Genomic DNA, 13,242 nt, shown 5'->3' on the forward strand with positions numbered 1-13,242 from the left:
AAAAACGATGATGAACCCCTAGTTTTTCAAGAAAAGGAATTAGAGGTTTAAATTCACCCCCACAATCAGTTTGCACAGTCTTAATTTTAGAATCAAATTATCTTTCAACCATAGCTTGAAATTTAATGAAAGTAGAGTATGCTTGGCCTTTGCAGTTTTGTAAATAAATCCAGGAAAAATGAGAGTAATCATCAACTAAAAGCATCAAATATTTGAAACCTTTAACAGAAACAACAGAGGCAGCACCCCAAAGATCCAAATGCACTAAATCAAAATGTCGTACAGCTCAAGATTGTGATATTTGAAAAGGGAGTCGATGACTCTTTGTTACCTGACAAGTATTATAAGAAGAAACATGAGAAATATTGCAGGGATGATAGAGAAGATGCTATATAGAAGAATAATTGGTGCGAGCAAGAAAGAGTTGGGGCGTGGATGAACTAGGCGGAGAAGATTGAGGAGAAAGAGTGACACTGTAGAGACCTCTATCAAGCAGACCTTGGAGTAGAATAGTTTTGGAGACCTGATGTTTAATAAGAAAGTGAGTAGGGTAGAATTAAATAAAAGCATTTTTATCTCGACATAACCAAGTGACAGAGATTAAATTGTGAGTAATAGCAGGACTATGAGAACATGACATAAGGAGACTTTGTTGGAATTAGAAGTATTTATCGAGTTTTTCGGAAACTACGAATATATCGAAAAGTAAGAGCTAGAAAGAAAGGAAAAGAAATGAACAAGATCACAATTTTTAAGTGGTTGGGGCGTTAATGAGCCTTAGTCCATGAGTCAATAGTATTAAGCTTTAAATAATTTAGCAATGAAGGTTTTCAGTAAGTTCAGTAGCCTCTTTTTGTGCATAAAAAATTGGATCCTAGCTACAGTGCACTAATGACCCTATTTATAGATGGCCAGGTAGGTTGGGCCAGACTAATCCGGGCCCAATAAAGATATCAGCATAATTGCTCTCTAATTGAGCTATAATACATGTGTATAACATGACTACATAATGTTCAATCTAGGCCCACTAGGTCGGCTTAAGCATGGTAGAGCATTACAACTGCCCTTTGTACGTTAATATGGACTGGTGCGCATGAGCCCTAAGGGGGATTCAGGGGACATGATGTGTAAGAGTAGTGGTAGAACCGATCCCTAGGAACATTGTACGTTCTGTGCGTACCCCTTTCTGCAGGTTAGTTGAGGAGGCCAAATGTCGGACTTCTTGGGGACACGTCAGCTATATGAAGAACTGGTCTTATACTGCCAGGACGTATGGTCCAGGTTCATTTGTCAAGGTTCAGATTCACTTACTCAGGCCCGAGGTCATTTACCAAGGCCCGGGTTCATTTACCAAGACGAACATTAGTTAGCGATGACGAATCGAAGGACGTAATCTGGTAGCAAGTTGAATTGTGAGGACGGACACGGAAACTTCATCCGAATCCCACATGGTGTGATCTGTCCCGTCGAATGGACCGTCCACCACAATGATCTAAATTCTAGAGGATGGAGATTCGGTGCGCCCATGAAGGTTGTTCGAGCCCACATCTCAGGTCCGTGCTTGTGTTATTCGCTAGTTATTGGGCCTAGCATGGTCCGGGCCTATAAGGTTTGGTTGTTCATTGTTCATTGGGCCCTGGTCGGGCCCAGGCCTCTCCTGAGAGTCCATGAAGCCCATTTGACCATGCCACGTGTTCTTGGTGGAAAATATGGGCAACATTTACCCCCCAAGTCTTCATCCGTGTTCGCGCGGTGGTAACTTGCTTCTTTTTCCCGGTTCAATCACTTAACTCCAGGATCATTTACCTAGTTCCCGGTTCATTTACCATGGTTCCACTTTGTTTACCTAAGTCTAGGTTTGATGGGTTGGGGGCTAACTTACTATCCCCGACCTTTTCAAATTCCCAATGACCTAGACACGCAATACTACAAAACTGTACTTAGGCAACACACGAGAGACAACATTTTTCATAGAACAGTCGTCTCGTGTCAAAAATAGACATGACACGACAATATTACTTGAACTGCTATGTCATGCAAATTAAAACTTACATGAGACAACAATTTTAGTGAGACTATCGTAACATGTCTACTTTTAACACGAGATAACATTTCTACAAAAACTATCGTCTTATCCAAATACAATTTTTTTGATCGAGTATTAATAAATTTGTATTTTTTAATATATTATATAAATCTATCCATAAAAAATGTTAAATTAATAATTTGCAACATCGAATAACTATTAGTTAAAAAATGAGCTTTTTTATATAAATAAAATTTTCAAATAATTTTCTATTTTTTTAATAATTTATAATATTAATTGCTAATTCAATTGGTTATTATATTTTTATGTCCAATTTTTCATAAGATAAGTCACCAAAACGTATATATAGTATTTATGCATTGTTAGTGATAATAGTATAAGTAAAATTATTTTTTAATTTTAATTGGAAAATTATATAAATTAAAATATTTAAAATATATATCATCACAAAAACAAATTATCTTTAATCACAATACATTTTGTGACTAAAATATATAAACATTGTATCCAAGAAAACTTCATCAATATTATGTTATTATTAAAAAATCTATGACTAACTTATTAGTAACACAAAATGTAATTTATTGTGATTAAAAATATATTTAGTCATAATAAATTTTATCATTATATTATAAATTTTAAGAAAATTTGTAAAGTTGTAATATGTAAAATTATTTTTTATAACTGTAGGAGTATAAAATTGTAACATCCCGCAAATTCCACATTAAAAATTTTAAGGAAAGATTAATATTTAATTGAAAAAATAATTTAATTAGGAAAATTATCAAAATTAAATTAGTTTTAATTTAATTATATATTAGGATAATAAATAGATTTTTATGTCCCAATTTATGCATTATTCTTTGGAATAATTAATTAATGATATTAAAATTTAAAAATAAAAAATAATTAGGATTTAAAGAGTTTTATTTTTTTTTAATTCGTATTATCGTTATTTATAAATGAAAAAATAATAAGAACTTTTTTAATTTAAAAATGAAATTTATTAATATTTAAAGATTTTACATATTAAATTATGAGATTTAAAATAAATAAAAAATTGATTGCTTAATTATTATATTATTTATAAAAATAATATCAAAATATTTTTAATTTTGATAAAAATATAATTTTATTAACTAATGGTGATAAATTGGTTTAAAATGCCAAAAAAAAAATGACTTAGATAAATATTTTATTAACAAAAGAGTAAAATTAAAATTGTATCAGCTCTGTCCTCTTTCTTCTTCCCTGCCCGATACCACCATCTTTCTTTTCTTCTCTCGCATCTCAGTCGGCTAGATCAGATGAGCCATCTCCGGCCACCACCCAATGACACGCACCCCACCACGAGCTTCCTTGGCCCCCGAAACCCCCAACCCGTGATGCGTGCCTCCCCACTCGTCGGCCTCCGTCGCGACTGGTTCCCTGAAGTTCCGTTTACTGAAGCTTCTTCGCCATGAACGGGCGACTAACTGCACGCCGACTTGCCGCCCCGCCTAACTGCACGCTTGGTCCGATCATCCCCTTCTCCATTAGCCACACATAAGGTATTACTACTAAATATACTCTGAATATATATGTTTTCTTTTGCTCTAAACCCTTCCTCGACACTGGTAATGCATCCTCCATCTCTCTGTTCCACTGTTCATATGAAAATCATGGTTGTTGATTCAATTTTTTGATGTATGGGTTTGGTTTGGATTTTACAGCCAGGCGAAGAAGTGAAGTCAAAGGCCTATCATTTGGCTGATTCCCAACGCAACATTACCATATTGGACCATGTTCAACAGGCTGCTGACTACAAGCAGCTCAAGAAAGGTTCTAATGAAAGTTTGTTAATTCTCATATGCTTGTTTGTGTGTATATATTTATAGATATATCTATACACATGCTTTCTGTTTGTTTTGTGGAGATTCCTGCACATACGGGTTCCTCCTTGTAGTTCAAGGTGAGAGTTTTATTGTTTTTGTCACCATTATAAGAGTTAAGTTTTATTGTTTTATGTTGTACTGAACGATAATCATACTCAGCTCAATAACTTACTGTAAAAAAAAAAGTTTTTTTTTGGAGAAAATATAATGTTAGGACAAAAATTTCATTAATAAGTCCAATGTTTGCTCTTAGACTTTTTGTTTTTAGGATCCCTGAAATTGGTTATTGAAGAATTTCAATTTTATGTGATTGCTACTATCAATCTTGTTTGAATTATTTGATAATGTATTTTACTTGTTTGTTATATTCTGCATGTTCGATTGTTTTTTTATTTATTTTGATAATTATGTTATCAACCATAGTTTAAAATAAAGAGAATGTGTTAATTATTATAATTGCCTAAAGAGAATATGAGTTTTCGTCATTAATTTTATTATTATAGGATATAGACTCTTTGTCTCTTGTTAATTAATAATTGTATTTTTTTCTTTAACGCTTTTTAGTTAGCTCTTGTGTATATTTGAAGTGAAATTATTTCTTTAAGCTCTTTTAATTTAATTTCTATGGATTGTGATTGTTAGTTGCAAGAGGAATGTATGCTCCCTTCTTTATTTTTTATTATTATTATACAAATGTTAGAGAAGTTTGAATATCTTAAATATTCATCTATAGTGAAGTAGGTTTTGAGATTAAAATTATGTGCTGCGATGATAACAGAAGGTTGAGAACTTGTGTGTTTTAATGAAGTAGGTTCTGGGAAATTTGTTTGTGTGCTGCGGAGATAAAATAAAGAAACTTATTGTGTGCTGTTTTAATTGTTTGACTTGTAGTTGACAGATAGTTAAGTCCCTATTTTAAGGCGAAATCGTGAGGAGGGGTGTTTTCTCTTAGCACCACGAGGCGTAAGCCTCAACAATAAGATCAAATAAAATTTATAAAATATCATAAAATGAATGAAATATCATAAAATTCATAGAATTCATAACAAACAACACATAATTTCATATAAAAGTCATAAAAATACTAGTTATAAGTCTTAAAATCATTGATGAAATGCATTAAATCTACAAGACATGAAATTGTATAGCTCGACCATTATCTACATCTTCATTGTCATTTTCTCCTACTTCAAATTCATCTTCCTCATCGAAATTCACTTTAATATCTTTGTCTTTTCCTACATTATTTCATAACAAGTAACTCTAGTACATTAGCTTTATTCATATTCCCAACTCTTGAAGCTAATATCTTTATTATCTAAAGAGAGAAATGTAAGCAACAGATACACTATACAAAGAAAATAAATTTTTTTAATCAATGCTTGCAAAACAAGTGGCCCCAAACTAATGCAACAATTCCATAGAGAATAAAACAAGTGATAGGCCTAGTTAGAGAAGCATGCTTGATAATAATATCTCCATCTGCTCTTAATATATATTTAAGTACATTAATTGTCATTAATAAAAATAAATTGCATTTTCCAGCTTGCTTAAACAATGGACCAATTTCTACATGGCCACAAAGTGGTCTAGTTTTACCATGTAGGGACTTTGAACTAATATATTTGTGATACAATAAAAGACACCTCAGTTGTAGTTGTAGAAGTCATGCTAGTCACTTGATATGTAGTTGTAATATGCAGAAAAATGAAAGGAAAATTTGGTTCAGCTCAATAGATATGCATATGTTCTCCAACCTCCGATTGGCCTAGTAATACACAAGGCACACTTTTCAAACTTTGAGAAGTGACTTCTCTTACATTTATACTAAATAAGACAATAACAAGTCAGGACCTCATTTCCTCCATAATGACTTGTAATCCTCATATATATAACTTGTAAGTGATTAACTTCAATCATAATGAAGTTATTTGTTTCCACTTTCTTTAGCTACAAGTCTACACATATTATCAACATAAAGATCATGATGAAAAAGCTTACTAAAATAGTCATTTATATAAAAATATAAATGTATATATATATATATATTAAATAAATCCTTAACTCAAGTAAAGCAATAACTCACAAATTCATATATAATAATCACATCAAACAAGAAATCAACAAAAAGATCAAACGTTCAAAAAAGATGAATCATAAATATAATAGTACATAAATGAAAATTATTTTTTTGTTGGAAGGGACATAAAAACGGTTCAACTATGCTCCATGACTGCCAGTTGCTGCAAATGCAAGACTGTTTTGGAAAATAAATAAAGGAGCCATTTGAATAATTATGTAATTCTAAGGCTACAATTTTAACCATAAATCCATAAGAAACTGAGAAAAGAGAAACAAAAACAGAACACCAGAACAAACTCAGCTGCTAAAACCAATAGCAAGCAAAGCCTGGGTATTCTTGAAGAATTTTTGGAGTGATTAGGAGATACAAATTCCATTGCTAATGTCAAGTGGTTGGTCATCTCTTTCAGGTCTGAAACATACTAGTTAGTTGCGGCTTACAAACATTGTTAGTTTTTTGAGTTAAAACATTGTTAGTTTAGGATGTAATTTGAGATACCATATTTTTAAAAATAGTTCAAAAATTGGAAAAATATAAATATGCTTTAGTTTAGTTTATTTTATTCAGTGGCATTATACTTGCTAGATTATCGTATATGACTAATCTATGGCTTACAATTTACTTGTGTATTTTTAATTCCGTCTGTATGTTTCATATAAAAGAAAAATTAGGATAATCATCACTTGTTCACTGAGATAGTATATCATGTCATTTCACAATTGGATGTAGTTGTTCAAATATAGGAAATAAATTTCTCTTGTGTTGTGTGCTACTTAAATATGTTGGGATCCTATCAATAAATGTTGAGTTTGATTTATCTTTGTTCCTGTCAACTTTCTTGATGCCTACTTTCCTCTGCTTATGGAAAAATTCAAAGTATGATTCTTTCATATTTGGATGAGAGGTCTCAATTTCCTTTGAGTGTTGCAGTAGTCTTTGTGTCTCTTTTGCACCTATCTTGCAAATTGTATTTTGTTTTGCAATTACTTTTCAAATGCTATCTTGCAGTGTCTGACCTCCACAAAGCCTCTCATTATTTACTTGCTTCGCAGATCACATTCAAGATCATGTACTTCCATTGACATTTAACTATTGCATTTTCGGGATTATGCACTGCAATCTTATGCTGTTGTTCAAGATGTTCTAATAGGGTACTAGAGACACCACTATGGACTGATTTTTTTGGCATATTAGTTGGTTTTTTATTGAGTTTTTAACATGAGACTATTTTAAGTTGTATGTGTTGTGATTACAAGACTTATTTTAATATACTTTTTGTACTTTCTTTTGGAGTGTGAGGTTGTGATTTGGTTTTATTCATGTAATTACGAAGCATGAATCTATGCATTTCTTCTTTTCTTTTTGATTCGATAAAGATGAAGCTTCATTCATCTTTGAGTCTGTGATGTATCATATTCATTAGTTTTATGCATTTTTCACATATGAACTCCATTGTATACTGATGAATTTGTAGTAGTGATGAATTTGTAATGATAAGTGCATAATCCAAATGTGGGTTCAAAGAAGGAAGCTTGAAGCTGTAATATTATTTCATTGCATATCTTTTTTGGTTTTGACTTTCAGCTTTGTTTCATTCTTCTGTTTTGGTTGCATATTTTGTATCTATAGGTTGCTACACTCTCTGCTTTATGGTTTATCCATCTATGTTTTACAAATATGCATTGAAACAACCATATTTTCTCTTGAGATGTTTAGCAAAGTGTGGTGTCTGGTCACCAGTGATTGGAAAGTGTAGGGGAAGATATTTATAATAGTTGAACTACAATTCTATTCAATTTAGTTTCTAACTTAATTTTTTATTTTGATTTGTGTAGTATGGTGGGAAGAACACATATAACCGTGAGGAAATCAATGAAACTCTAAATGAATGGGCAGCTAAGCTCCTTGAGCGGATGAGCCGAAGCTGGGATAACTTTTGAACTTAGAATTCATAAACAAACTAATTATAGTTAAGGCATGCACTTATATAGTTAATGCAAGGATTCTTACATAATTTTTTTTTTTTTTGCAAGAATGTATTTACATTTTAATCTTGTAAGCATACTTGCATAGTTAGGAAAAGGATGTATTTACATAGTTAAGGCAAGAATTATACATTTTAATCTTGTAAGTTTAGCTTTATAATATACTGAATTATGTTAATTTTGTATGCTGGGTGATTTTGTTTGGATTATACTGTAATTATACAAGAAATTTTGAATGAATGTAGAGATTTAAAACAGGGAAATTTTTTTTTCCAATTTCTGTGTGGTACATCAGTTCAAAGCATTATGTCGTCTCATGTACCATATGGCACAACGTTTGCCTAAAACCTGTTGTCTCATGTTACAACAGTTGCCCATAAATTGTTGTATCATGTACTGCAGGGGATGATATTTTCACGGCAATTGTTGTCCCCTGTGGTACATGAGACGACAATCTCCTGTTAGTATGGCACTACACTGCATGGTACAACAGTATCAGAACTGTTTTATGAACATTCTTACCACAGTTTATAACTTTGGTACCGCGTCAATTTTTTAGTAGTGACGTGTCTCCAGCTGAATGGCGCGCCCAAGAGACGTGTGGAAACCCTTTCGTGGTCCTGGGTGATTGATGGAAGTCAGCGTGTTTTCCGAGGTGTCCTATCTAAGTGAAAAGGCACTTTTAGCACTCGAATGAGCTACTTAATGTTTCTGCATTGTCCGGAATTGTTGGATGAGGATTGTCTTGTGATTTTCAATGTGGACCGTTGGACGAGAGAGGCGCAGATTGCTGATTGATGAATCGATGATTTAACACTTGATTGGGCTAGTTACTGCGCCTTTGCTATCTGGAACCGTCGGATGTGGATCCTTTGGGGATATTCCATATGGACCGTTGGATTGAAAAGGAGATTTTTCTCCTATAAATACGCCAGTGGGCTCATTTCCTCACTTTTAATGATTCTAAATTTTCAAACCAGAGAGCAGAGAGCAAAGACCTTGAATGTCCGAAATCGTAGACGAAGTTTTCCAACGTTTGCTGCATTTTTGAGCCCACTTATTTCCATCGAAGTCGCCCTTCGTTCATCAAGAGGACAACTTCGCCTTGGACGACCCTTCTGAGAAAATCGACGAGCTGTTCTACCGCCTCCTCAAGTTCAAGATTGAGCTTTTGCTGGTGTTCTTGCATGCACATCAACAAATCCCAAGTTCAAGTTTCTTCAGTAAGTTTTCTGGCCAATTCTTTGTTTTCCCTCATTATTTTTTATTATCATATTGCCTTCGCGACCACGGGGCCTTTATGGCCACGACCACCGTGTAGGGCGGTTCTAGGTAGTGATAAATAATAGAGAACTTTCTAGGTGACATTTCTTTCCATAGATAGAGTAGGCTAGATCGCTCTGAATCAACGAACCCGAGCGCCTCTAAACCGTCTGGGTGAATTAGTTTCCTTTTGCAAAAATATTTTGCCTTTAGTTCTCGACTCATGCTCCTGGGACCTTAATTGTTCTCGGAGCAGTGTTTGGAGGAGACCTCTACAAGCAGTTTAGGAGAATCCCTGTACCTTAACAATTTTTCTTCGGTTTTGGTGCTAACTGCTTGGTTCTTTCTTTTCTTGTCTCTTCCGTGTAGGGCGGTTCTAGGTAGTGATAAATAATAGAGAACTTTCTAGGTGACATTTCTTTCCATAGATAGAGTAGGCTAGATCGCTCTGAATCAACGAACCCCAGCGCCTCTAAACCGTCTGGGTGAATTAGTTTCCTTTTGCAAAAATATTTTGCCTTTAGTTCTCGACTCATGCTCCTGGGACCTTAATTGTTCTCGGAGCAGTGTTTGGAGGAGACCTCTACAAGAAGTTTAGGAGAATCCCCGTACCTTAACAATTTTTCTTCGGTTTTGGTGCTAACTGCTTGGTTCTTTCTTTTCTTGTCTCTTCCAGGTCTTTGATCATGGCTTGCGACATCACATGCTACCCGGAAGATGCAGTAAAGGTGGGCCCCATCGTCCTGGAGGGGCATAAGCTTCCGACTGGCAACACGTGGGAAATGAACGCTAAGATAAACGAGTTCTGAAACTACCGGATGTTGAACGAGTTGGAGAAATCCTTTGGGATAAAGTTGACTCCGTGGTTCTTCTTCAACAGGCTGGCCCAGAAAGAGAAGGCCCATACTGGAGTGGGCGTATTCGGGGCCTGGAGCACATGCAACATTAATGCGGGAGCCAATCTCCCGCTCCACGACTATTTTGTGTGATTTCTCAAGATTTTGGGGATCATGCCATTCCAACTCTTGCCTCAAAATTACAAGTTGCTTGCGGGGTGGCATGCATTTTGCACTTGGAATGAGATGTCTGAGCCCACCCCCGCGAAGGTCTTGTACTACTATCGGTTGGAGCCGCAGCTGAACTCCAAGGATAAGACGTGGGATGAGTTTTACCGATTGAAGAGTCGTAATGTCTGTTTGGCTCCCTACAACTCCTGGAAACACCCTCCGGATGTTAGACACTACTGGTTTATGACATTCGGGTTCCTTTTGGAGAAGAATCTCACTTTAGTATTGGATTTTAAGCGTGTGGGTAAGTTATCCTTTCCCATTCTATGTCTCGTCTTTTTTTATATAGGATATTCATGTTCCTTTGAACAGGTCCATATGCTCAGCCCGGCTAACCAAGTTCATCTTGGACCGGAAGAAAATATATGTCACCACGAAGATTTGGATGTGGGGGGTTAGTAAGCACGGAGAATCTTCGGCTGTTTGGGTTGTTTGCCAGCCATCAATCGATAGACGCCCCCAACGTCTGGGGACTGCAATGCGAGATGGACCCTACTCTGAGGAAAGAGTTGGGCCTCATTCACATTGAGGAGGCAGAGGCCACAGTTGGGGCAGACACAAAGAGGTTGAAGGTGGAGCGGGCCGAGTCCGAGGAGTTGGATGCCTTGCTTGAGGGGAGGTAGCCCAACACTGGAGCTCCCGGGGCCAACATCTCGAGGCAAGGTAAAATGCCTCCATTTTTTACTTATGCTCGTCATATTGAGGGCTTTGTTAGGAATAGGGAACGACATCGGGACTATTTAACCGGGATTATTAGCTATGTGGGGCTTCCTTACCCTATTGCCGTGGACACGCTGACCTTCATGCATTCGTTCTGGTTTCTTTAATACGGTAGCTTTTTGGGCCTAGATTACATGGAGGATCAAATTCATGCTTTTTCCCTAGGAGAATTTAGTTGGGCCTGTTCCATAGATAAGGGTCTGTCCCGGAAGACTTAGACTTGCATGTTTCTTTTGTATTTTTCCTTCCCGCGTTGTTACTAATCTGTATTTTGTTCTTACTTCAGGTGAACTAAACATGACTGAACCTGTGGCCTAGATGAAAGAAATGATTGAGCCAGGGCTGCCAAGGCCAAGGCGTCAGCGAAGAAGGCCGGCAAGGGTCTGGCCAGGACGAAGATCATTATTTGATGTTCGAGTCCACAGAACCGGTCGCGGGGGCCCAAGAGGGAGCTTAGGTTGCCGACCCGACCATTATGGCATATGTTGAGCAGCATCTACCCTAACCTACACCTCTTCAAGTCATAAATTTGGAGTGTGAACCTCTGGTAGAAGGCAGGGTGAGTAAAAGGAAGACGGACGCCACTACCTTGCCGTCCACAAAGCGGGCCAGGAAGGACAAGATAGTGGGGTACTCCATTGTGAATGAGACATACTCCCCTGAAGATGGCCTTATTATTAGACTGAAGGTCCTAGACTCTCCCATGCTCCCATCCACCAGGCTCTTCCTGGGGAAGGGAGTCGGTCGTCAGGATGAGGATGGTATCCCGGGCTTGAGATGAGGGGCGCGACAAACGGGACGAGGTGGCCCAGGCTCTGATTAATCGCTGAAACGTTGAGTTCTCCTAGTGTCCCGAGGCTTTTAACGCTCCCCTACAGATCGTGGATTGGTTCGGAGCTGAGATTGGATTTCGGCCTACGTTGGGGCAGGACGTGGCCCTGTTCGCTGCGGACTTGCTGGCCCAGGTGGGGAGATCAATGTCCTTCCTTCGGCTCAAATGCTACGCCACTCTAGCTAGTAATGATGCCCTCTTCATTGCCCAGGCCATCTGTCATCAGGCCACGGTGGTAAGCCAACTGTTCAACTCGTTTCTTTATTACCGTTATCTTTTTATCTTTTTATGTCGTTTCTAACTTTTCTTTGTTCTAGGAGGCACTGTTGGCTTATAGGAATGCGGACTTGGTGGCCGAGATGGCCATGAAGCTGGAGACGACCCAGATGGAGCTAGAGGGGGTCGTTAACCAACGGGAAGCTGCCAAGGAGGCCTTCACCGAGGAGACTGCCCGGGTTCAAGCTCAGCATGAGGAAACTTTGTCCAGGAAGGATGTTGACCACACAAGAAGGTGGAGGACAACCTAGAGGTAGAATTGTTCCGTGCCCGCGGCTCAGAAGCTTCGACCAAGGTACTCTTATAGGCGACTGAGGCCCAACTTCGTTAAGAGCATGAGAAGGTGAAATCTCTCAGGGCCCAAGTCCAGGCTTTGGAGGTCCAGGCCCAGCTGGAGTTGAAGCGGAGCGAGGAGGCTCGCAAAGAAAAGGAGCAAGCTGAAGAGTTGCTGGCGACCACTTTTAATGAAGCCATTTACATGGCTTGGCTCTAGGGCAAGAATATGAATCTCCTCGTCTATTATGATTTGGCTGTAAAGAGGGCCGAGTTTGAGGCCAAGAAGAAAGAAGATGCGAAGCTCCTTGCTGAGGATCCATAGGATGAAGCTGCTCCAGATGTTCCGGATCATAGCCCAGACCTGAGCCTTTGTAATTTTATTTAGGACTTCCTCTCTCTTTTTTTTATTCTTTTTATAACATATCTTTTACTGGCGCGGATGCGCTTAAGACAATGATTTATCTTATTATCCTGTTATTATATTGGTTTCTATCCTTGAACAATGATTTCTCGCTTTATACTAATTTATTTCTTTAAAAATTCACGAAGTGTTTTACCACTATGCATGAATTTTTTAAATGTGGAATTCTGGTTCCAATGGCCAGGACCATTAGAGGAAAAATTGTGGAAGCTAATTAATTTATGCAGAAACCAAGGTTCAGGTTTCAACGACCTGGACCATTTTGGACTTGCAAATTATGATTTAACTAATTTATCACGGATCTAAGGTTTAGGTTCCAATGACCTGGATCGTTATGGACTTCTTATGGAATTTAAATGCTTTGTCCCGAATCTAAGGTTCAGGTTGCAACGACCTGG

The 13,242-nt window shown here is 37.2% G+C and overlaps 2 long non-coding RNA genes across 3 annotated transcripts; both read left to right on the forward strand.

Moving 5' to 3' along the window:
* The first annotated feature begins 3,247 nt into the window (after positions 1-3,247).
* On the forward strand, positions 3,248-8,174 carry LOC133782540 (uncharacterized). 2 transcript variants are annotated; one of them, XR_009870567.1, is made up of 3 exons: positions 3,248-3,597; positions 3,760-3,868; positions 7,057-8,174. It is a non-coding gene; the product is annotated as an uncharacterized LOC133782540 (long non-coding RNA). The 2 variants fall into 2 exon arrangements; XR_009870566.1 differs by having other exon boundaries at positions 7,840-8,174.
* A 1,577-nt stretch (positions 8,175-9,751) lies between these two features.
* Positions 9,752-12,941, forward strand: LOC133784200 (uncharacterized). Its single transcript, XR_009871195.1, has 2 exons — positions 9,752-12,106; positions 12,189-12,941. It is a non-coding gene; the product is annotated as an uncharacterized LOC133784200 (long non-coding RNA).
* The last annotated feature ends 301 nt before the right edge of the window (positions 12,942-13,242 follow it).

The sequence above is a fragment of the Humulus lupulus genome, chromosome 6, assembly GCF_963169125.1.
Source record: "Humulus lupulus chromosome 6, drHumLupu1.1, whole genome shotgun sequence".
NCBI lineage: Eukaryota > Viridiplantae > Streptophyta > Magnoliopsida > Rosales > Cannabaceae > Humulus > Humulus lupulus.